Source organism: Tyto alba, unplaced genomic scaffold (genome assembly GCF_018691265.1).
Source record: "Tyto alba isolate M040663 unplaced genomic scaffold, T.alba_DEE_v4.0 Super-Scaffold_40, whole genome shotgun sequence".
NCBI lineage: Eukaryota > Metazoa > Chordata > Aves > Strigiformes > Tytonidae > Tyto > Tyto alba.
In genome coordinates, this window is record NW_024881316.1 from 35,333,370 (window position 1) to 35,358,162 (window position 24,793).

At 37.6% G+C, this 24,793-nt stretch overlaps 1 protein-coding gene across 1 annotated transcript in view; it reads left to right on the top strand.

The window, feature by feature from the left end:
* The first annotated feature begins 3,208 nt into the window (after positions 1-3,208).
* The window catches only part of GREB1 (growth regulating estrogen receptor binding 1), a 103,044-nt gene continuing 81,459 nt past the window's right edge, over positions 3,209-24,793 (top strand). Inside the window, exon 1 of the mRNA XM_033004570.2 lies at positions 3,209-3,277. The gene's annotated coding sequence lies outside the window, so the exon portion shown is untranslated. The remainder of the gene's footprint in view (positions 3,278-24,793) is intronic.

The window sequence follows — 24,793 nt, forward strand, 5'->3', positions numbered from 1 at the left end:
ATGAGTGCTGGTGGCTGCTGCCTTCTGCCTGAGCAGCCTCATACCATTCTTTCTTTGCCTGCTCTCTGGATAGGCAACTCTTCTGGCCAGCTGCTTTTGCTCTTCCACTGATCTCCAAATCTCTACAGAACAGTTATACTGTCTATATCTTGCCTCTGACTTCTTCCTTCCCTGAGTGCCACTATGGCTTGCTAGAGCTACAAGGCAAATCTTTTATTGCACATCAATTTGTTTTCATTTATTATTACTTAATTTAACCTGCCTTTTCAATCATCCACTACTATGAGATCTGCCTGCAACATTTCACAGTAAATATTTGGGTATCCTGAATAATTTTCTGTCATTTCACTATCCTGCACTGTACAGCGTATCAAGCTTGTCACAGCAGTGTTCACCTTCTCCAGTCGACTGGCAAATATGCTGAGAGACAGTCTGTTAGTCAGTCATTGATGCCCATCTCATACACACCACTCTTCTGGTACTGAAGCTGGTTTAAGCTGTAGGTTACATGTCCTACCTTATAGTCAGTAGTTCAGCTGCTTTGTACTTGGGTAAAAAACCTCTGGTCCTGGTGATATGTTACTTTCAAATAACCTGTCTATTCTAAAGCTTCCTTTGCTGACCATCAGGAAGTAGTTCTGACCTTCAGAAGTTCTGCTGACATGTGACATCTCTGGTGTTCTAGAAAAAGCATCTATATGATTTTACAGAGATATTTTAGCTTCAAAATAGATGAGAAATCTGATTCTCTCTCCTTTCTTTTTACCTTTTTTATTTTAAAAGTTTACCTGTTTTTAAAATAAAAACTCATCAAAATTATGAGCTCTGACTCAGTTCTCTTCTCAACTGCAACATGAACAGCATCAGTTTGAGATGATTACTCATACTTACCCAGAGATTTTTGCAGTAATGATTGTAAGGATTCTTTCTTGTCTGAAAACTTTGTGGCACACAGGAAGTTCTGAGAGACTTTCTGTTACAACTTACGAATGGTATTCTTGTCCTTTAGGGTTGGTAAAGGCTATTGGGAAATAGTGTGTATACTGAAGGTTGGTAGGAAATATTTCTGTACATAGTGCAAGATGGCACTAGTTCTTAAAAACCATATTGCAGCCCACAACTCAGGAAGGAAAGTCTTGATGCTGGCACTCTGGCTAACTGTCAAAAGTTATCCAGACATTCAGGTCTTCACTTTGTCTTGATTTTTGAAAAAGCTCTGCACTGGTTTTGAGATGTGAGATTAAGCTGGTTCTTTAAATTAGGTGGAACACACTGAGGTGTAAGTCTCTTGAGCATGAAAAAAGGCAGCACGCCCTTTTGCTGCAGCACAACACTGTAGATCATTTCTGAGTATCGAATGGAAGTGTCAGATGCATTTGATTAAGTTTAAACAATTTGCCAAGAGCTGTACTTGCTGTGCCTTCAACAGGGAGAGGGGATAGACACTGTACTGTGATACAGGTCTTGCTGCAGATGTGAAGGCAGAAGAAGCTGCTCGATTGAATTTCATGCTGAGTGTATGAGATTTGACAAGTCTGGATTATAACATTTTCTTAAGTCATTTGCAGGAAAAATGATTGAGATGATTATGAAAGAGGAAATAGACTAGTTCCTTAATTTCAGTCATTTAGGTAAGCATTTTCAAGCCGAATCAAATCTGTGGGGTTTGCACTAGTTAGTGAGCTTGTCCTATCACTGAATGAAAATAAAGACTGTGTTCTGATTCTTTTCAAATTGATCGAGAGTTTTACATAGTTTGATCAACAGATTGTTTTGATATGACAGATGTTGCTGTTGTGCTCAAAGAGCCTCCTTAGAAGATATCTTTCTTCTATCTGTGAGATGATCCAGGGAATGTAAGCAGTTGTTTCTCTACCCTGTGGACCACCTGTTGGCCTTACATGTGTCATGCCTCCTAGTTGCCCTATGAGGCCACCAACAATGAAAAAATATGGGCTAGGATGTCTAAAGTTTTAAGATAACTTGTAATTATTACACCTTCATTGTGTTTGGCCTTGGCCTTGCGGTAGCTAACTTGCTGCTTAATTTTAGGCAGTCAGTAAAACATCTCATGAAGTAAGTGCCTAATACATCTTCATACATCACCGGAGAGAGTCAGATGCCTCTCAAGGCCTCCAGAGGGAGATCCTGTCCACTTAAGTGTTTAACATTAAGCAGACAAGATGTTTTAGAAGTCTTCAGCATCACCTACCTTTCTCCATTGTCTCTATAACAAACATAAACACTTTAGAAGGACTGGTTTATCGCGTATCTAAAATTAGGTCGTTAAGAAGAACCTGCTGGCTAGCTGTAATTATATGTGATTTTTGGAAGCTGTGTACTGGTCACCTGGAGGTGCTTCTAGTCATCATAACTGCTGAAAGTTAAAAAAGACCACTTGAACACATTTATCATTTAAGCTGAAAAGTTGGAAGCCTTGTGCCTGTGTTTCCCATGATCTTAAATGTGATTATTTCATAGCTCATAACCTTAAAAATTACCACCGGTTACTTTTTCACTTTCATTCACTATTGTAACAGCGGATTATACCGGTATTTAGATCTGGCTTTACAGGGGAAAAGTTTGGAAGCTTCTTTAAAAAAAGCCATTTAGGATAAGGATTGAGAAACAAAGAGCATAAACAATAGGTAAGCTGGATTTGGGAGATAGCTAGCTATCCAGGACACTTTTCTTTAATCTGTATAGATCTTTTAAACTAATCTCCAAGTGGCAGGCTTTGGCTACTGTGACTAGATTTCTTTCACACACAGATAAACCCCCAAAGTTTCCAGAAGACTTCGACTTTCCCTTCACATCCCCGGTCTTCCCTGTGCATCTTCTGTTTTATAAATCTTTTTCTCCTAGGGCTGATGAAATTGTCTGTGCTTTATACCCTAGAGCCAAATAAGGCATGTTTAGTTGGGAAGATACCATATTCAGTGGGAAGCAGGGGTGAGGATGCATGAGACTGGAGAGGAAAAGGCAGGGGGGAAGGGTGAGGGGGAGTTGTATTCTTGACCTTAGGTAGCTGGTGCTGAGAGGTAGCGTATTGTGTTGAAGCACAGACAGAACTAGAGTTTGTGGATGGGAAGGAGGGAGCAAGAAGGAGGGAGGAGTAAACTGGGACAGCGAGGGGGGAGGAGGAGAGAGCAGCATCTCTATCTTTCTTTGCAGACCACGCTGCTAAACAGCGAGGGGAAAGCTCATGCTTCCCTAATATCCATCACTCCCTGCTCCCAACGTGGTCACAGACAGAGCAACAAAGAGGGTCTCAGAGGTAAGATCCTTGCGACTTGCAAAGCTGTAGCATCTGCCAAAATAGGGAGAAGCAGCAGCAACAATACAGAGAAAAGCTTACCAGCACCTGGAAGTGCTCAGAGACGGCAGGGGAGTAACTGGAAGCCCAGGTCCCCTGAAGGTTAAAGAAGTGTTAGAAGCAGCAGCAGCAGCAAGCAACAGGAACGGAGTAAGAGGGGAGCAGATTAGGTCCGCGGGGGTCAGGATACCGGCTAGCAGTGTTCAGCCGTGGGCAGTTTGTGTCCCAGCTGCCTGTGTAAAAAGAGGAGAGAATAGGGTAGAGCTATAAAAGTTAATTCTCTGATACCTGAAATACATGGCTAAATAAGGCTTAACTAAATATATTAATTCACCCAAAATGTAGTTTTAGAGTGAAAACAATTCATTGATTTGTGCATGTCAGAAGAAAAAAGAAATATAAATGAAAAAGCTGAAGTCTGCATATCTTTTTACTTTTTTACATGAAATTTTGATTTTTCTGTTTAGGACTGTGTTTCAGTTCAGAAGTGCATTTAATAACAACAAGAAGAAAAAAAAGGCAAAACACCCAAATGATTTTTTTTTTTTTTTGAGTCAAAAAGATGATCCAACAAGTACTTTAAGAAAATATTTGTGATACCAAAACAAGGTATGCTGTTTGATCTGAGAAATACTGTTTCATTTCATTTAGGAAAAAACAACATAATTTTGTACTGGCCTGAAATGAAATTTATAGTTATGTTTGATTCATGCATTCAGCCTAAAAAATTAGCAGTTTGGTTAGGTGTATTTCTAAAGTGAATTGTTTATTTGTAATGGCAGATACTGGAAATTTAGATGAAGGAGAGAGAAGGTATAGCATCTGTACATTGGAGAATTGATGCTTGCTTTTTCCTTGTGCTTTGTCTCATTTACTGTACTTTTTGAGGTATGAGATACCTTGGTTTTAATCTAACACCTCATAGACCCATCTGAAAATTATTAAGTAATAGTGGCAGTAATGTTAGTGCTTGTTGCTAAACATGTTGAACCATCTACAAAGAAAATTAACAGTGGCTTCTATGTCTTATGAGTAAGAGTCTTTAGAGTTCAATGTCTTTTTTCACTATGAAACATAGAATCAATATCCAAAGGTGGACATCCTGGAATATTTGTGTTTAATTGGAAGTTTCTATGTTTTCATCTCCACAATAGGTAACTAAAATAGCTGTAGTGAGTTGATTTGGTGTATGAGTGAGGAAGTTAAAACCATCATTCTCTGCTGCCATGGGGAACTTGGGAGATGGTGGACCTGATTTTGATTTGAGTCTTAATCAGTGTAAATTTACTGTTACAAGTGTACATGGGATCAGCATCAAACTCTCAGCTGGTCTACCTCATTATTGCCCCATTTTTCATATAAATAGAGAAGAGCCACATCACAGCAATGGGACTTTTCTTTCACCAGTTTTTACAATTATGTTAATTAATATTTCAGGGCTTACAGTTCCGTTATTATTTTCAAACAATAAATAACAGTCTGATCACCTTATCTCATGTGGTAGTTGTCACCTCTAGCTTTGAAATTTAATTCAGTCAGTAGAGAATCAGGGTTTTTATTAAACAGTAAAAAACAAAATAACTTATTTTCCTGTTAGCCTACCCCCTTGCTTACACAACTAATTTTATTTTTTTTTAATCTTTTGGTTTTCTAACTGCAGGAATGCCTGATATATTTTTGAAACCTTTTTCTGTCTTGTCCTTAGTGTACAGCTGTTTAAGAAAATCTCAAATTAATTGAGGCTTTAAAAACAATCTTTTGTTTCTTTAGAAAAATTAAACTTGCTACATACAAAACTGCCTTTTTTTTTTTTTTTTTTCGTATTTGACTCCAGTTTTGATTTGCTGTGGCTTCTGCTAAAGAAATGGAGTGTTTTCACTTTAGAAAGGTTTAACTGTTCTATGTGCATAAAAAAACAATAACAAAACAGACCTAACACAAATCTACTACTGCAGGTAAATTTAATTTGAAGCTAACATTCTTTTTCACTTAGACAATAGTTAACTATTGTTCTCTTGAAACAACCGTCTATGAACTGTATTGTTCTTGAAGTTTATAAGGGCTGGATGCAGAGCTCCCTGAAATCAGGAAGAGACATTCCATTGACTTCAAATGGCTTTGGATCAGGCCTGTCACGTGAGATTAGCTCCTGACAGAAGATCTTATAAGCACAAGCACAGAACAGAATGATTTAGGGATGGAATTTCACTTATGCTGTGATCATCTTTGCTTTGTGAATATCTGTTAGGCACAATGTTTTTGAAGCAATGCTTCATTTATTTTGTGTTAAAAATGTCTGTATTCCTTGGTATTGTGAATATATAGTTTTGCGAAATTTTCTTCTAATTTAGGTCTCAAATCTATTGTCTATTTGTGTCTATATTTAAAGACTTTGTTAAAGGAAACTGTCTTTGGATACAATAGTTCGGAGTCTCTTAGATGAGATTTTATAACCTCAGTAATACTGTGCATAATATGCACAAAGATAAGGAAAGAGTTTTTTAATGTGAAATAGAAAGTTAAAAACAGCGGTTTGAATTCTGTTTTTCTTGTTAAGCTAAAAGGACATATTCTGTAGAAGAAACCAAAGGCTTCTATAGTTTCTCTTTTAAAAATACATGTGCCCCAAAACCCAGAAGAGATTGCTCTATAAAATGTGAAAAGTGGCAAAGTCGGTTTGACATTTGCAGTTTTTCTGCATATGAAACTTATGCAACTTACACAGTGTAAAAGTAACCATAAGAAAAACAGTATTATTTTGTATAACAAAATAAAACAGGAACATTTTACAACATGTGTTATGTAAGGCCAAATTTGGATTAGGAAGTTGTAAACTTTGAAAGGTGATTCTGATTAATAAATGAAAGCCTGTCAGGCTCTTAAACACTCTAGTGATGCTGGGCATAATTATCTTTAGGGAAAAATTGTCTTTGGTTCTTATTGATTGTGGCTTTTCTAATGAATACAAAGTCTGCAGAGCGAATGATAAGTGATCTGTCACTCCTTTTTTCACCCTCATACAAAATAACACATTTGCTTACTCTCAGCTGAGATCAGGCACAACCAGAGGTTTATTCCATGTGAATAACAGCTACATGAAGGGCCAGAAAAGGGTAGTGTAACTAACAATAACCAAAATCTACATACAAGCATCCCTACTTACACAAAAACATGACTCCATTCGTGAATTACACACATGCACGGGGAAGGCATTGCGCCTTTACAGCTGAAAATGCTTTCCTTTTTTTCCACTTAGACTGTGGTTAATGATTCAGTCAGTCTGCAAATCTGACTAACTCTTCAAAACTTCTCTTACACAAACTGTGGCAGGAGATACATTTAAATTTCCTTAGTAAATTACAGTGTCACTTATGCTCATTTTATAGACATTTGTAGCTGTTCCATTATAATGACATCTAAGGATTCCAAAGAACATTGGTTTGCTTTTCAGTTTGCCTTCCTTTGCCATTATCCATGTGTTGCCTTTCATGCTTGAATGTTTTTGTGAGGAATAAAGGAAGTCTAAGAAGTAACATAGCCAGTGGTATGTTTCTGAAGAAACAGTGAAAGAAAATTGCCATTTAGACATTGTATATCTTAGAAAAAAATGCTGTAAAATATAAATACAGATTGTTAGATGAAGATAATATCCTTTTCCCAGCTGAACAGCACAGCAATACTTTATGTACTAAAAGCAACCTATAACGATGTTGGAGGCATATTTTATGTAATTATGCAGTAGATAGAAATTAAAAATTATTTGTAGAAAGTATATTAACATCACAGTCATAAAAATAGGCAGTACTGACAGTGAATTGCCATCAAAGAGGTATTTATGAGAATTCATCCTGATACTTAGCTTGTTGACTCTTAATACTTTTTTTGTTATTTTTAATGGTTACCTGCAAAATGTGTCGTTGTCTTTAACCTAACTGTCTTAGTTTTTAGAGCTCCTTAGTGGGAAAGTGTGGGGCTAGGTCTTCTGTTTTTATGAGAGGGAGAAAATGCATAGATTTGGTCTTTTGGGATGGACAGTTTTATTTCCACAATGCTTCCTATCCCTTTTCCAAGGATAAATGTTTATTTAAAATAGAAATACTGATCTGATCCTGTCCTGTGAAGTTCTAGTGTCATTATACAGTGCTTTGAAAAGATAACCTAGTTTCTAATGATTATGACTGTACCACTATTATGATTTTGTCCTGCAAGTCATCGTCTACAGGGTCAGTGTATCAACTGCAAGAGGACTTGAATGGTTATATAGACAGGTTTAAAAGCACCGATTTTGTTTCTATCAACTAGATGTTCAGTGCATTAGAGAAGGAAAGTATTGTCTTTTCTGATTTGGAACAACATTTTCACATGTTTTAAAAATCTCTCTACACTTCGAGTTTCTATATGAACTAGAGATTAAAGTAGCAGAGTCATACCACATACACAAAGCGGTCAAACCATACGCATAAAGTGGTGGATAAAACTGTAGATATCACTGGTGTAATAATTCAGGACGTTACTTGTAGTAACAGTAGTGAATATATTTTTGAACACAAGAATGATTTGGAAGTTTCTGAAAAGTTGTAAAAATTCTTTCATTCTGACAGCTTTTTTCATTATTTACACCCCACAGGTAATGAAATTGTTGATTTATTTTGTAAATACATTTGTTTTTAAAACATTTGTGACTTGACTGTAATGGAAAGGATGCTCTAGTTAAGCGAGGGATCCAGATCCCAGTGGCATTTTTTTATAGATGGAACTATACATGGTTTGAGCCCTAATTGTTCAAAACCCATGCATTATTATTCTGTGGAGATACACATAGACATACAGATGTAAATTGGGCTCAATCATTCCTGCCATCCATGAAAAAGTCATTTGCCACTCCCATTTGAGGAGGAAATGCATCTAGATGCCGGCCAGTTCAGATTTGCTAGAATATATCTGACTTTCATGAGTAGTTTTCAGTTTTATCATTTTATTCAATTAAAAATATGCTTTCAATGGGTGTATATGTTGGTGTACACTTCGTTGTTTTCCCCCTTGTTCTGTGACTTCCCACATTTTTTGTAATTTTTTAAGTAAATAAGAGCATAGTGTTCACATCAGTGGTAATTATGTTTCTGCTGCTCAGGAGGGCCTTGAAGCAAGAGAGCCTTAAATGAAAGGAGATAAGCCAAATCTCATCTTCTCAGTGTGAGACAAATATTTGACCCAATATCCAGCCCCCCAGTAATGATACAAGCGCCTTACACACTTACAGCACAGCATTATAGTATGTCTCCTGCTCTGAAGTTCATGTGATGCTGGAAGAACAGGACAGGAATCCTGGTGATGTACTGTAGTACTCTGCCTCACTGTGGGGTCCTCATTTCAAAGACCATTTAGAAGGAATATTTCTTGGGCAGCAGCATTAGTCCATTCCCATGTGAGTGATACATGGCCCAGCATGGTGGAGGCCATGAGATATCGACCAGGCCTACTCATGCAAGAGGGTGGCTGAGCAAAAAGCAATGTGCAGTGCACATTCTATATTTAGAAGAGCTTGGAAAGACCTGGAGAAGTCCCCTGAAATGCTGTGAAGCAAATCCAGGTGCAGAATCAGAGAGATGGTGTTTGGAAAGCTCTGGTCTTCTACTGATACTGCAGTCCATTCTCTATGCAAGTAGGCTTTCATAATGTGAAACGAGTGTGCAGTTCCACAAGAACTTGCTATAGTTTTAATAGTGTTGATGGATTATTGTGGAATTTACTGTCTCTTATATAGTCTTGAGTGTAATAGAATGTGTTTCCTCATGTGATTTAAAGGATTGTCTAGAAAGTTCATTTTGAATTAGTTGAAAAATTATTTTTGTCTAGTGATGCTTGTCTAGATCTTGCTCAGATTGAAAAAAAAAAAAAAAATCTAAGTATCCAGCTTTCAGGGTAGTAGGGTCAATCTCCTTGTGTCCTATGCATGAGTCATAAAATCACCAAGGAAGATAATGTTGCGGAGTTTGATATTGGTAAATCTTCTGTTTGAATTCTTACCACAGAAGAGGATGATGTGTACCATTGTTCCAGGTCAGAGAGCATGCCAATGCACAGTTACTGATAGGTTTGAATAGCTAGGTTCTGAACCTGTGGTTAGGTCCTTCTGACTTTTATTGAGCTTTGGTACCAGGCCTCAGAATTCATCAATACATATTGGGTGTTGCTCTGCAGCCATATGTGCAGGTTCAGATTACTGCGGTAGATTCCCAGACATTTATCTGTGATCTTGGGAGAAATTGATAACAGACTCTTTCAAAGTCCATTTCTTTTTATGTAATACTTATGGGAGAGCCATCATACTGTACATTTTTTGTATATGGAGCTCTTTAGAGGAAATCTGGATACAGGAAGGAAGCTATATACTATATAGTAGAATCATAGAAAGTCTCAAGTTGGAAGGGACCCATAAGGATCATCGAGTCCAACTCCCTGCTCCTCGGAGGACTACCTAAAACTAAATCATACGACTAAAAGTATCATGGGGAGCTTGTTCGAGTGACTGATCATCCTCCCAGTAGGGAACCTTTTCCTCATGTCCAGTCTGAACTTCCCTTGATACAGCTTTATTCCATTTCCTTGCGTCCTATCACTGGTCACCAGAGAGGAGATCAGCACCCTCCCCTCTGCTGCCCACCTTGAGGAAGTCGTAGACTGTGACGAGATCACTCCTTAGCCTTCTCTTCTCCAAGATGAACAAGCCAAGTGACCTCAGCCACTCCTCCTAAGTCTTGCCCTTGAGACCTCCCACCATCTCGGTCACTCTCCTGTGGACACACTTAATAGTTTGATGTCTTTCTTATATTGAGGCACCCAAAACTGCACACAGCATTGAAGGTGGGGCTGCACTGGTGTGGTGTAGAGTGGGACAGTCACCTCCCTTGACGAGCTGGCTACGCTGTGCCTGATGCACTCCAGGGCACGGTTGGCCCTTTTTGCTGCCAGGGCACACTGTTCACTCACGCAGCTTACCATCAACCCAAACTCCCATATCTCTTTCCATGGGGCTGCTCTCCAGCCTCGTCTCCCAGTTTGTGCGTATAACCAGGAGAACCCCATCCCAGGTGGAGAATCCAGCACTTGCTCTTGTTAAATTTCGTATGGTTGGTGATTGCTCAGCCTTCTAGTCTATCCGGATCTCTCTGTAATGCCTCACAACCTTCAAGCGAGTCCACAGCTCCACCTACTTTAGTATGGTCTGCAAACTTACTTAATGAACACTTGATTCCTGCATCCACATAATTTATAAAAACATTAAAGAGCACTGACCCTATAGTTGAGCCCTGGGGAGCCCCAGTGGTGACTGGCTGCCAGCCTGATGTAACGCCATTTACTATAACTCTGAGCCCTCATGTTGTTATTTTTCCTTTGAGAAGTTTGTCCTCAAAATGACACTAAGATTTTTTTTTCTGTATGAAATAGAAGTTGCCCTATAATGTTACTGTATCTTGACCACCTTTGAACAGTCAGCTGTAAATTTCTTAGTATTGGAACTTAGAAAAGCAACCAGCCTTTTTTCTCCCTGTCTAAAACAACAATAAAATTAACAGAAACATGAAATGAGTGAAATTATAAACTTCCATTTTTTAGAGTATCTTTCATTTGCCTATGCTAACCCACTGATGAACATTAGTACCAAAGGTCACACAGCCCCAGCTTGAACCACAGGCTATTTCTTTTACAAATTGTACATGCATAAACAAGGGTTTATAGCCTAATCAGACAACATATGTTATGGATATAAGTTACCATGGATTAGCTGCATACTTGATCAGCTGCTCTGTCATAGTTGTCCATGACTAAAAGCTTTTGTCTGTGAGGCTTTAATAAAGAAGTAAGAGACCCTAGGTTACTTTGCACCAAGACTTCACCACAGTCTCCATCTTACAAACTGTGTTTCCAACCTCGTGCTCTACATTTCTTTGATTCTTGTGCCATTTCCTTCCTCTTCCATCAAACTTAATTATAATCTTTCTTTTTTAAAAAAAGCTCTGTATACTATCATATATAAGTATGTTTTGATACAATTCTTGATACAATTCTTGGTGGGCTGGGAGAGTGAAAGTGGGGATCTTTGAAAGGCAAGCTATTAATTTCATCTACTCATCTACAAGCAATATTTACACTGACAATCCTACATCTTCCAATTTAAGTCACACACAGAGGTTTAGTACAAAAAGAAAAAGGTCTCCAGAAAAATAATAGGAACAACTAGGAAAACAGTCAGTGTTGCTGTTTTCTGGGAAGACGTACTTCGGACTGGTGACAAAATAGAAGGGCAGTCGGGTCTCTTTTCCTTGGGATTATTACACAAGCACTGGGTTTGCTGATGCAAAAACTGGTTTTAGGCATACCAGTTCAGAAAGCTATGTTAATGAGTCTCTTTCCTTAATGGACCTGCTAGACTTTAATGGACCTATCTTTGGCTCTACCACTGATCATTCTTTTTTTCTGTTATGCTCCTGCCATATATTTTTATAGCTTAATTCATTTATGTTTTGTATGGTCTAGAATATTGCTTCATCTGATTAATTTTGTGTTCCCATCCATCTGAGTAATCGAGCCATAACATCCATATGGATGCTTTTTGTATGGATGCCATATCTATCTAATGGGGTGCCTTCACATGTGGGGAAGGCAATGATTCCATGTAGGGTATTTATCAAAATAATTACATGTTTTTATCTACAGTTTGGCTGATTAGTTAAAGTGCAAAGAAAATTATCGTATTCTCCAGATATAATGCAAGTCTTCTACAGAATTAAAACTGCAATATTTTGTAAAAAACATGTGCTTATTAAAAAGCTAGATAATGACTTTATAATCCTTGAAAATGCAAATATTTCATTATACCTATACATTTTTATCATTTCATTATTATGGTGCCTTAAGGGATCCCTACAATCTCAAAAGGTCAGTTTACCTTTTTCAATTTCACATGTATTAAAATATTAACATCTGTAAAATCTCAGGCAGTGACTGTGTGTAGTCTTCTGTAGATGTTAGTATATGTCTTTTCTTATGTGTGTCTTGTTTTCTTTTATGCAGTGAAGTTTCCTGGCACATTCTGATGCTTCTTTTATTTCTGTTACGCAGCCAGCATTTCATATATACAAGGGGAAGCCAAAGGCAGCTGAGGGATGCAACTGGGAGTATCAGCTGGTATGAAAAAGAGTGCAGCAAGTGGGGCAAGTGACTTGGCTTCTCAGCTCATTCCCAGGTTCCAGGCCACTGATGACATTCACTGTGTGAATGGTGTCCTCTCTTGAGTCCTCTTTTACAGTAATTCAATGATTTTCCTCCAAGAGAAAATTTAAGCATTGTTTTGGAGCTAGTTTATTTCAAAGGCTGCTCCCACTAGGCAAAATGGATGACACAATTACTTATGACTTTCTTAATCTCACACAATTTTCTGATACTGTTTAAGTAGGTCTCTTACCCTGTGTGTAATGTGATGAAACATTCCAGTTCATGTACTGCGTGCTTTTAGTTCCGTGCCAAAAAATGTCACCCTGATAAGTGCTGCAATACAGCTTGCATAATAATTGAATTAAACTGACTGGAGGAAAGACCACACACAAATAATTATGTCAGGGCCACGGAGGCCTGATTGAGGCCCAAAGACACTTTGGCCAAGCATCAGATGATGTGAACATGATCCTGCAGTGTGAACGCAAGTGATTATCCATCCCTTGATGTAAAGACCAGACATCTCTCCCTGGGACAGATGCTTTTAGCAGTAGAGGTGTACGGTCATGTTGACAGGCCAGCCTGGATGTGAAGTAATGGTGTGTAGGACGGCAACAAGAAAGCAAAACTTTATGGATGTCATTATCCCCCTTTCAAATTCGCTATATTGCTTCACAGTCTTTTCACTGCTAGGTAGCATTGCTTTTGTATGTAATTTGTTTTTTTTTGGCAAAGCGTTCACTTTCTAAAGAAAAAAAGCTATCTTGAATTCAAGCTAATCCCTCTAAACTTTGCAAATGAAGTCTGAATCTGAAGGGAAAGCTTCCCTCAGGTTTGTTTTTTTCCACTGTGTGCTTCTGTGGATCCAGGATGAAATAAATTTTTCTTTTTAAGATGCATCTTTTGTTATATCCAATTTGAAATTGCTTACACAGTTGTGTTTGTTAGATTATATGATGAAAGTCTGTCAACTCCTAATGAATTGAATGAAGAACAGCCTGACAAATAGCAGGACTGCAAAAGAATAATCTATTCCATTTTCTGTCTTCTACCTACATCAGGATTAAGTGTAACTGCAGCCACAGAATTTGCCTGCGCTCAGGGCCATCTCTAAAAGCATGTGCATGAGATCTAATGTGTTTTACTAAGGCTTTATGCACACAGCCTCTTCTGGCTGCAACTGTGCTGGCTGGGAAGGTTACTGCCCTGGTGCCTCCTGATTGTGCTTCTGTCAGAGGTTATCACAGGTGACTCTGCCAGCTGAGCTGCTCCCGTGCACGGCTCCTGATCTGTTTTCCTTGAAATGAATGGGGGTGGTGAAGATCTATTATTTTAACAGTTTTAACTTTTTCTACTGCAGAGGGTCAGGGATTGTTTACAGGAGAAATGATGTGGGTAAAACTGTCAGGGGAATAATTTCCAGCATCAGATTAGTAATGCGCCTTTATAGAAGTGATTGTAATCTTCTCAGTGGACACTGACAGAACTGGAAGATTTGTCGATGGCCTTATTGTGCACTGAATTTACCCCACTGTTCTTTTAGTCTTTGCTCGTTGCTGTATGATCTTAAGTTCATATATACGTTGCCTGTTTCGGTGTAGTTTATGTTATCTATGGTCAAGATTCAGTTAAATGGAAATATTTACAGACTTGTGGTTCACTAAGCTTTTTTTACCCTGGTTTAACTTTCTCTGTTTCACATTCATGGTGGAGGTGCTCTGAGGGCTCTGTACTGATTCAGAGTCAAGTCTCCTGTTCTGACTGTAGACGTGAATTTTTTTTTTTAAATGAGGAGTAATCACTGAGGAAAAATGCTCAGGGTCTGATTTAGTTCAAAACCCACCAACACCACTAAGACCAATTCTAACAGGCCTTTGTATGGCTGTCATCAGTATTTTGTCTGAGAACTTCTTGAATTCTAAAACTTCAAAAGCCCCTCTTTTTTCCCTCTTTTGCTGGTATATGCCTTATTTTTTTTGTGGTAATAAATTAATATGAGAAGAGAGGTTCTAAAGGTTTCAAGATTCTTGGTCATTCTAATCACACTCCATTCCTTTTGTGAATTCAGTTTCGTTCTTTTCCAATAGACATCTACATTAAACTAAATAAACATAGGCTGAGCTGTGTAGATAATATTAGGTGATTTAGAACTGCCTTTAAAACAACCATTATAAATCCCAATGTTTGCATTAAAAAATATGAATAGGGTTTTTTTTTAAATGCTGGCGTGTATGCTTTCTTTATCTGTTGTGTTATCACTGATATGTCATTGACTTATAAATTAGGAAGAATATTGTCAGTGTAGAAAAAAAATGTATCAATCCTGGTTAAAAAAAAAAAAATCAATGCAAAAGTTTGCCACTTGGGCATAGATTTTTAAATTAAAGTTAGTTTAGAAGAGTGTATGCTGTGAAATCCATCAAATTTTGGACCAGTCTTTTACTCATTCCCAGCAATAGAACTTCACAGCAGGACAGTATTTTAGCAGAGTCGTTGTCAAAGCACAAGAGACTGAATATAGACACTACTTTGGCTGAACTCCAAATTTGTACATACTTATTGATTGTCAGTAAGTTTGTCTTGTTACACTTACTACTTACACATGTGATTTTGTTTAGGTATCTAGAGTGGGTTTTCAGCAGGCCTTCCCATAATAATGAGGGGGAGTAGGGTGTTTCTCTAGGTATTTGCCTGGCTGACCTTGTGCAGAAAATGTTGTTTAAATGCTGTTAAGAATGTATTGTGTTGTTAATGATGTTAGGGAATCCTTAGTGTCTTGGCTAGTTGTGTATTATTTCTACTAGACCATTTTGTTCATTTTTAATCCCTCAGAAAGGGGGAAAACGAAACTGCTTGGTTAAAAGTACCTATGGTCATTTCTGATAGTTTTGTGGAAAATGTTGCCTCTAAATATCCTGGAAGACAATGGGAAAATGATCCAATTATCAATCACATCATGTGTAGGGAGGAAAACACTTTGAAAAACATTAAAAATGCATTTATTTTTAAAATATGAATGTATAGAAACTGATATAAGTCCATAAACTAGAGCATGCACACCATTTGAAATGTGCACATTTATTGGGTGAAATTACATTTGCAAGCAACATCTGCATGTTAAAGTGGAATTCTGTATGACACTGACTAGGTAGAAATACTGCGGGTACATGTGCACAACATGGCATAATCAAGAAGCTGTTGACAGAGTGGTTTGTTAAAGAAGGTGGGTGTTCGAGAATGGTTGCAAAACTGGAAAATTGAATGTTTTTTCTAGTTGACACTTCCTTCTGTTCTTTTTGTAAAATTTTCTTATTGTTCCCTCTGGTACATTAGGACAAAAGGCAATTATGAAAAGCAAAAGAAATCTTTATTTTAATGGCTAAATTTGGAAAGAATTTTTGACATGGCTGACCATCCTTCAAATAGGGATGTCAGAGTGCAGAGGTCAGGGTATAGAAGCCTTGGGATATCAAAAGGTGGTGAGAAGAATGGCTGGGATTTCCAGCAGCCTAAGAGTGCTCTTTTGTCTCTAGTGGTCAGTTGTCGAGGATGATGCCTGTGGACATCAAAGAAATGTCTAAACAGTGTTATCTAGGCCTGTCCTTTGCCCCCTGCCATGTAATGGGCCTCTTTTCAGGAAAACATTGGGAGGGCTGAGAAAGCGAGTTGTTCGATGCTAGTGCTATTAATTCAGCAAGAAAGTGAATCAATAACATTTGCACTAACCAGTAAAACAATCTGTTAGTTTCTAAAAATGCAGATTAGTCAAGCCTAAAAATTACAGATTGCACATCCAAGATTCAATTTTAATGTTATTTCATAATGTATATGTAATGAGACCTTACCCTTTAAAGAATTTATTTTCTGCTTGCTCTGAGGTATTATGGAGAACTGTTCTGAGAAAACAAAACAAACCAAAAACCCCACCTCTCTTTAACACTTGCAAAGAGGGTGGTTTTTTTTCGATTCATGGGCTGTATGTACTGAGGTATTCTTAAAGTAAAAAAATGAACTGATATTTGATGCAATTCATGCTTAAAATATTGACTTTGAAGTCTGGGAGAGTTATGCCATTATTTTCATGATCAATTGCTTTCCTCATCAACAAATAATTGTTACCGTTTCAAAACAAGCCTGTACCTAATACATATCAGCTCCTGTATTGCCTATTCCCCCTTTTTTGTACACTGGTGAAGAAATAACCATTGCTAGCTGTTTCTTTGTCCTAAATTCAATTTAAAAAAAAATCTATTCAGAAAATGTTGTGAGAAAATAAGTTTGAGTATTTTCTATAGTTGCCCATGTGCAAAAGCAAAAAATACTGCTTTTTCCTTGTCATTTCAGATTTCTCTTTAGAGATCAGATCTCTTTAAATTCCCAATTTTGCAAAGAGATATTGCAAGTTTTAGTGGTGAACAGCCAGGGTAATAGTCTGGGGCCCCAGCCATGTGAGAGCTCATTAAGCCTAAAATAGGTAGCAACGGAGAGGAAGTCAGACTAGAAATGGGCCCGTGCTTGTGATTCCTGTAAATTTAACTGTTTTTTTTTATTGATTAATAACCAATGATAATACCTATGTCATTATGCAAATATTGCTGTCATTCTTGAACTAAATAGACACCATGTAATAAATATTCTTTGCAGGATTAAGGGCTAAGTAGAATTTATGGCTATGAATCTGTCTCCAGGAATATTTAATGAAAACAGCTCTTAGGATTCATTGCTGTGCACATTTTACTGAGAGTATATTAATAATTAGAATATACTTGAAATCTTTACTAATAAATTGGGCCACATCAATACACATAATTGTATTATTGTCGTAAAAAAACTATACGAATTCAGTATCAGATACTTAAGCTAAATGGTAAGTGAATGGTAAGTATTAAAAATAAAAGAAACCTGAGTCAATGACACTTTCTTAAACAGAGGAAATTGGACCTGAGATTTGTCAGTATGTAGTTATGTAGCATCTTTATATCTAAAAATGTAAGTGCAATGTGTTTTCAAAAGTCTGAAATTAAATTGTTTACAGAGAACGTGTTTCTCTACCATATTTCATTTTATTGTAATTTAGGACTGAAGAGACAACTTTGATATAAATGTATGAGTTAACTTTAACTTAGAAGAACAAGTATAATAGTATTATTGCTGCTACACTAAACTTAATAACAAGTAACAGATGTGCTGGGAAAATTGTTATTTATTTGGACAGATATTGCATTTGAAAACTGATATTTTGGTCTGCTAGATGACTCAGCATTCCTATATCCTCATCTAGTAAAGAAGTTGAAGAGCTACGGATTTGCTAGCATGCCTGAGTGACCTCAGAGCAGCTAGGTATTTGTATTCATTTTCATAGCTACAGTGAGAGTCCAAAGTAAATGCTTTTCACTTTCAGAGTATGGATCTTGAATGTTGATATTGCAGCTTGTGTATTCTATGGTTAATATATTTTATAATATATAATATAATATTATATTACTTTTAGAAAAGCATGGAGAACATGGAGACATGGAGAACAAACACCTCCTATAATATTTTATCTTTTTTCTTACTACTCCTGCATTTTTTCTTGTCATAGTTGCATCTTGATTCTGCAAACATCTCTGTCCCTACCTTTACACAAGGGGACATTTCCAATGAATGAAGAAGGACAAACTCCACACAACAGGGTGTGTTTGCAAAAGTGAGATCCTGATCCTGTAGTTAAATTCTGATCTTATGGCTAAATAGATAGATAGATTAAAGAGAATTTAAATTTTTATCAGAAGTAATACATGTCTACAAGTATTGTATTTCAACAATGGCTTAGATAACAGATTTAGCTAATGAATATGTCACTGCTGTTTGCCAGCCAAAGGCATATTCTGTTGTGTCATGAATGCATAATTTATAGGTAGGGGTAAGAAGACAGAAGTCAAGGACATGAGAGAAAAATGTAATTTCTCTCATAAAGTTTCCAGACCATCTTTGAGGTTTACAGAATTGCCTATTTGTCTCTACTGGACACTCATGCAGAACTTTGTGCTATATGAATTTATGAACAGTCTTTCTTTCCCCACCACCATTTAAAAACATATTTTAAAAAATAGTTTTGCTATATAATACACCCAGTGACTGTGGCCATGATCACTGAGGCAGTTGCTGCTGGGTACACATTCCCACAAACCGTTGCACAGCTGCATAGTTGGCATATGCATTCCTGTGGCTATATGGTTAAATAGTTTAATGGACTTATCTGGCTGAAAATCAACTTAGGAAAAAAAATAAATAGATAATTTTTTCAGTTTGGTCACTCTCTAATTCCATTTAACATGTCCATGTTTGTGTTCAAACAAGAGGCATACATGTGTAGCTTGAGGGAGAGGTACTCACTGCAGAAACTGGAAAAACTACTGAAAAATTATTCTGAACCTGTGCTGTGGGAGAATGGATTCTCCCTTCTGATATATTGTACTTATTTGTAAATTTAAAGTAAGCAGTTAAAATTTGACATTCTTAGAAACATAGAAATTGCCTTTTCCAAATTCAGATGGGCTGGCCTGTCTCTCTTCTGTTTCGGTATATCTGCTGATCGGCTGTAGATCACTTGTCTGTCAAAATGATTTTTAAAAAATCAGGTTTTAAGTACAGGCCTTCATTCTACATCATTCAGTCTGGAGAAGCCTAATTAGAATCACAAAAGCTGCTGGAAATGTCATTATAACTTTTGTAAAGGGAAGTCAGACATTGTAGATTTCCATCCCTAATTCTAGAGTAGAATTAATGACCTAGTAATTAAATGACAGCTAATGTCTAGTGTTATAAAAAAAATGAAAACTAATATGTATAGCAAATAAATGTCCATGTATAATGATGTGATCTGAATTAACTGTTCTCCCTCAAGAGACAGGCTTTAAAGTTGTTAGGTCAAAGCTCAGTGGCAGTTAGGCAAGTAAACAAATAATAATTGCTAAGAAAGGAAAAAAGGAAAGCCGTATTTGGCACTGTATTATTCTACCCATATCTTGAATGTGGCCAGTTCTGGTCTTAGAGTAGAACCAGAGGAGTCCTGGAATGGAGAGAAGGATGACTGGAGTTATGGAGAAGTTTCCATAGGAAAGAGTGGATGGGCAAGAGCTCTTCAGTTTTCAGAAGCACAGGAAGAGGGGACAGAAGTTCTAGGAGGTCTGGAAGGTAATGAAAGTTAAGAAATTTTACTAGAAATACTTATTAAGGCATTGACCATGGTCCCCCACAACATCCTCCTCTAAATAGGAGAGATGTATATTTGATGGGTGGAGTGTTTGGTGGATGATGTATTAGTTGGGTGGTCACATTCAGATGGTAGTGGTTAATGGCTCAATGTCCAGATGGAGCTCACTGTCAAGTGGTGTCCCTCAAGGGTCCGTACTGGGACCAGTACTGTTTCATATCTTCATCAATGACATAGATACTGGGATTGAGTGCACCCTCAGCAAGTCTGCAGACAACACCAAGCTGAGTGGTATGGTTGACATGCCTATGGGATGGGATGTCATCCAGAGGGGTCTGGACAAGATCAAGTTGGCCCATGTGAACATCATGGGGTTCAACGAGGACAAATAGAAAGTCCTGCACCTGGGTTGGGGCAACCCCTGGGATCAATACAGGCTGGGGGATGAAGGGATTGAGAGCAGTCCTGACAAGAAGGACTTGGGGTACTGGTGGATAAAAATCTGGACATGAGTTGTCTGTCTGCATTCATAGCCAAAAAACCAACCGTATCCTGGGCTGCATCAAAAGGAGTGTGGCCAGCAGGTCGAGGGAGGGGATTCTCCCCCGCTACTCTGCTCTTGTGAGATTCCACCTGCAGTGCTGTTTCCAGCTCTGGGGCCCCCAGCACAGGAAAAACATGGACCTGTTGGAGCAGGTCCAGAGGAGGGCCACAAAAATGATCAGAGGGATGGAACACCTCTCCTGTGAGGACAGGCTGAGGGAGTTGGGGTTCAGCTGGGAGAAGAGAAGGCTCTGGGGAGACCTTATTGCAGCCTGTCAGTACTTAATGGGGACTTACAAGAAAGATGGGGACAAATTTTTTAGTAAGGCCTATTGCAATAGGACAAGGGGTAATGGTTTTAAACCAAAAGAGGGTCGATTTAGACTAGATATAAGGAAGACATTTTTATGGTGAAGGTGGTGAGGCACTGGCACAGGATCCCCTGAGAAGTGGGAGATGCCTCATCCCTGGAAACATTCAGGGCCAGGTTGGATGGGGCTCTGATCAACCTGATCTAGTTGAAGATGTCCCTGCTCATTGCAGGGGGGATGATCTTTAAGGTCCCTTCCAACCCAAACTATCCTATGATTCTATGATTCACTATTTTTTCTAGTAAAAGAAGTAAGGGAACCACTGGAATTATCATGCAACAAATCTAAAATGAAAAAATGGGTTGCTTTTATTATTTATTCTCCTCTTTTTTTTTTTTATGTTTGACTTCCCAGGCTTCTCTATAGCACTGTCTCATACATATGCTTGTTTTCATCATGAGAGGATAGTTTAAATCTCACTTCTGAACTATGTCACATAGAAAAAATGGGTGTGTATGATATGGTGCAATCAGATTAAACAATCTTGAATTTTACAATAATTTCTGCAAAAGTGGTTTCCTATGGTGTTTAGCAAGTTTTTGATCTAATGGTCTTTCAGAAGCGATTTCTTATTGTGGGTAACTGGAGATATATTGATGTCTGAGATCTTAAATTCTGTCACAAATTTATCAGAAAGAATGAGATGGGAAACCTGTTACGTACCACAGGAGAGTGCACAGGAATTTAAGTAATCTGAAAAGTAATGAAAAGTAAATGCTGTAAATAATATGGGTTTAATGCTCAAAGAAGTTGCAGCCCAAGTTCAGATGACATTTTGCAGCAAAGTGTATCAGCTCCCCAGCAAAAAAGAGATTCTTACCTTTGATAGTTATATTTTAAAATGAAGTTTGTTATTACTTAGCTGGTTAGATGCTTGAAATAATTTTAAGTTAAAATGAAATTAAAATAACTTTTACTATGCCCAGGAAAAATGTAAAAGCAGGCTTACTATAGTTTAGTGAGAGAAACTGCTCAGGCCATTTTGTCATCATACAGTTTTTTATTCTTTCTAATGCATCCTGAATCTCCTGTCTAGTCTGACTTGACTCAAAAAATGAGGAGCTAGCATTGTACAGTCAGTTCTCACTGATACTGTGTAATGACAGGACAGAGTAGCAGAGATTAAGTAAAAGCAGCTTATAATATGCAAAATAATAAGTATACACATGGAAAATGTGAACCTGTTTGTGAGGAGAATGGGAATAGCCAGAACAATTTTGCTGCTGAGTGATCTGAGCAGTGTGTCACCCTCCGTGGTGTTATGTGTAACGGAAAGCATGGAGCAAAGACAAGACTTTGTTTGGACGATCCCTCTGCAGAAAATCAGGAGTTGATATAGAAGCTTTACTAATATAAAGAAGGAAGATACTCAACTTGCTCATGTATTTACTTAGTCTATGTAGTTTAAAGGTAAAGAAAATGATGTCTCTTCACATGGTTTCATTTGAATATGTGCAACTGCAGTACAACCAGTATCATGCCTCTGGGTCTGCAACACAATCTCAAAATACAACTTTTAAAATCATTCATAACAATGATAATTTTAAAGCTTAATGGTGTGTAAGTGTCAGTTGTTTCATTGCTGAATACTTCAGTTCTTGGAAAGGAGAAGTAGTTGGAAGTGGTGTGTGTATATAATTTTGGGGAGGGGCATTTGGAGAACTGTTTTAAAAAAGACAGTGAATAGAAAAGAAATCAGAGAAAGTAAAAAAGGAAAACTGTAACCAGGATGCACATGGACTTGAAGGCAGAGTCTGCAATGCTAGATAAAATGACTTGTGGTGAGCCTGAGCACTGGAACTTGTGATTAGAGTGGTTCCTGGTACAGTTTTGGCCTGTGGCAGTTAATAGTCTTCCAGACAATGCCTGGACTGGGAATGGCATGCACCAGGGACTGTTTCCAATCTGTGTGGACTTCACATACTCTCTCATCAGTCTTTTTCCCAATAAAATATTTTCTTGGCCCTTTAGTTCCATATTGTGAAAGCTTCACTGTGATGACTTGCAGCACAGCACTGTCATTGATTGAAAGTTGGTCTCAAATCACACATAGTGATTATGTCCACAAAGCCATAGGGCAATACATGTATCCAGGAGAGCTGGCATGGGCATGTCACAGAATGACCTGTGGCCTGGTTTTATTTAGCAACATAGACATAGCAAAGGAACGATATTCCCTGCTTGCATTCAGCTGCTAAATGGATGGGGTTCTGTGAAACAGCAACCTTAAGTGAATAGGAAGTGCCTGACTTAATGATTAGTGCTAACGACAGGGGCTTCATTTCTGGGTCTTCTGATAAACTCCTTTCTATGGAGTTTACATCTAAGAACTGTTGAATGTGACATATAGAGAAAAAGAAACTAATAGGAATAACTAAAATTTGTATTATTGCAGAAAGGGTATATTTTGTCTTTGCTTTCTGTGCAAAATTCTTGTGAGGCCATTCAAGAAGAGCAATGAATGTCAACTGATGAAGGAAACTACTGTATAAACAAATGTCATGTTATGTATTGGTAACTGAGCCTCAGCCTGAGGACACGTAAGACTGGGGGGGGGGGTGTGTGTATACATGTTGATATCTCTGTATGTACAAGTATTGCCTACCCACCTGATTGATCCATCATTGAGATATAGCTATTGCTTAAAAGAAGCTTCTTAATAGCATACTAGCACACTGTTGTCTAAAAAATTAAGAGGGTGATAAGCAGAATTTATTTGAAAGAAACAAGGCTTCAAAATTGCTTATAAAATAAAAACCTATTCAATAAGAAAAAGTTTTATAAAGCTCTAGTTTGGTAAAGAATAAGCACCTTAATGGAAAGATGCTATTCATGTAGTAGATAGACTGTTAAATGAATGCAGAAGATGATGACAAATAGATAATAATATACAGTTTCTAAGTCCACAATGTCAAACACTGAAAAAAATTACCAGTCAGAGTGTTAGAAGAAAAGGAAGAGCTTTGATAACAGAATTCTAGTAGAGGCAGGGTTTGCAATTGTGTGAACCAGTTATTCCTCCCTTTTCTTCTTCATAGTTTTGACACAGGAGACAATGAAGAAAAGTATTTCTTGCTGAAAGTGGCCTGGGCCCCTTGTGGGCTTGACTTATACTCTTTGGCCAGAGATCATGATCTTGAGTCTTAGACAGCTTGTAGACAAGCAACGGTTATAATGATTATTCCTCAGTACTTACGGGGATGTTTCCCTAAATAGGATAAATGCTGTACAATTCTTCATATATGGTTTATCCCATATTCTGTCATAGAACTACTGTTTGGGTGCCTTTAATATAGTGTTTTTCTTTATTCTTCAAAATTTAAGTTCTAATGCAGTATTGTTTCCTGGAAGTCATGTAATAGTGTTTACAAAATAGGTAGTACTTAGGGATCCCAGGCATTTCCAAGAAAATCTTTCTTTGTGTTTTCAGTAAGTAGAATTTTGTATTCCACAGTGAGAAACGATATATAGATTTAGAAAACAAAAGCTGAAATCATAACATTAATGTATTAGGATGTGTTACAACAAATTAGGATAATGTTAAGCCTCCTGAAATCAGAGATAAGGGACAAAGTAGTGGGACTAAGGTGCCCTGTGGTGGGCAGGTGAAGTGACCTGCTCAGAATCAAAGAAAACTGTTGTTTTCAAAGTTTAATTATAAGTCTAAGCTTGTTGCCTGATGCTCTTGTGCTAATGTTTCTGAATGTATCTTCTTCATGCTTTTAAATGATACCATAAAGCTAAGATATATATTTTTCTGAAAGAGCCTTTATCAAGTGCCTAGGAAAAAAGGCTGTCTTTTATAAGAAATGTTTATTGCTGTTGAACAACTGATATGAGTGTGTAAAATATACTGGATGAATAACTACAGGGAAAATGACTGCTGGCAGATGTGAAAGAGCCACCTCTTTAAGCAAATAATTTAGCTTTTATAAAAATTACAGTACAAATGGATGCTGGCAGAAGTGGAAGAGTCAGCCCTTTAAGGCAAGAATTTTACTGTTACATAAAAGCTTGTTCCTAACATGTCAATTGGTACAATATGTCCAGTTGTGGTGTTTCAGACATACCATTTGTACTGTTCATGCTGTCTGTTTTAGAGTGCTATTCCATTCTTCCCTCTAGTCACATGAACTCTGTTCTTTCAAA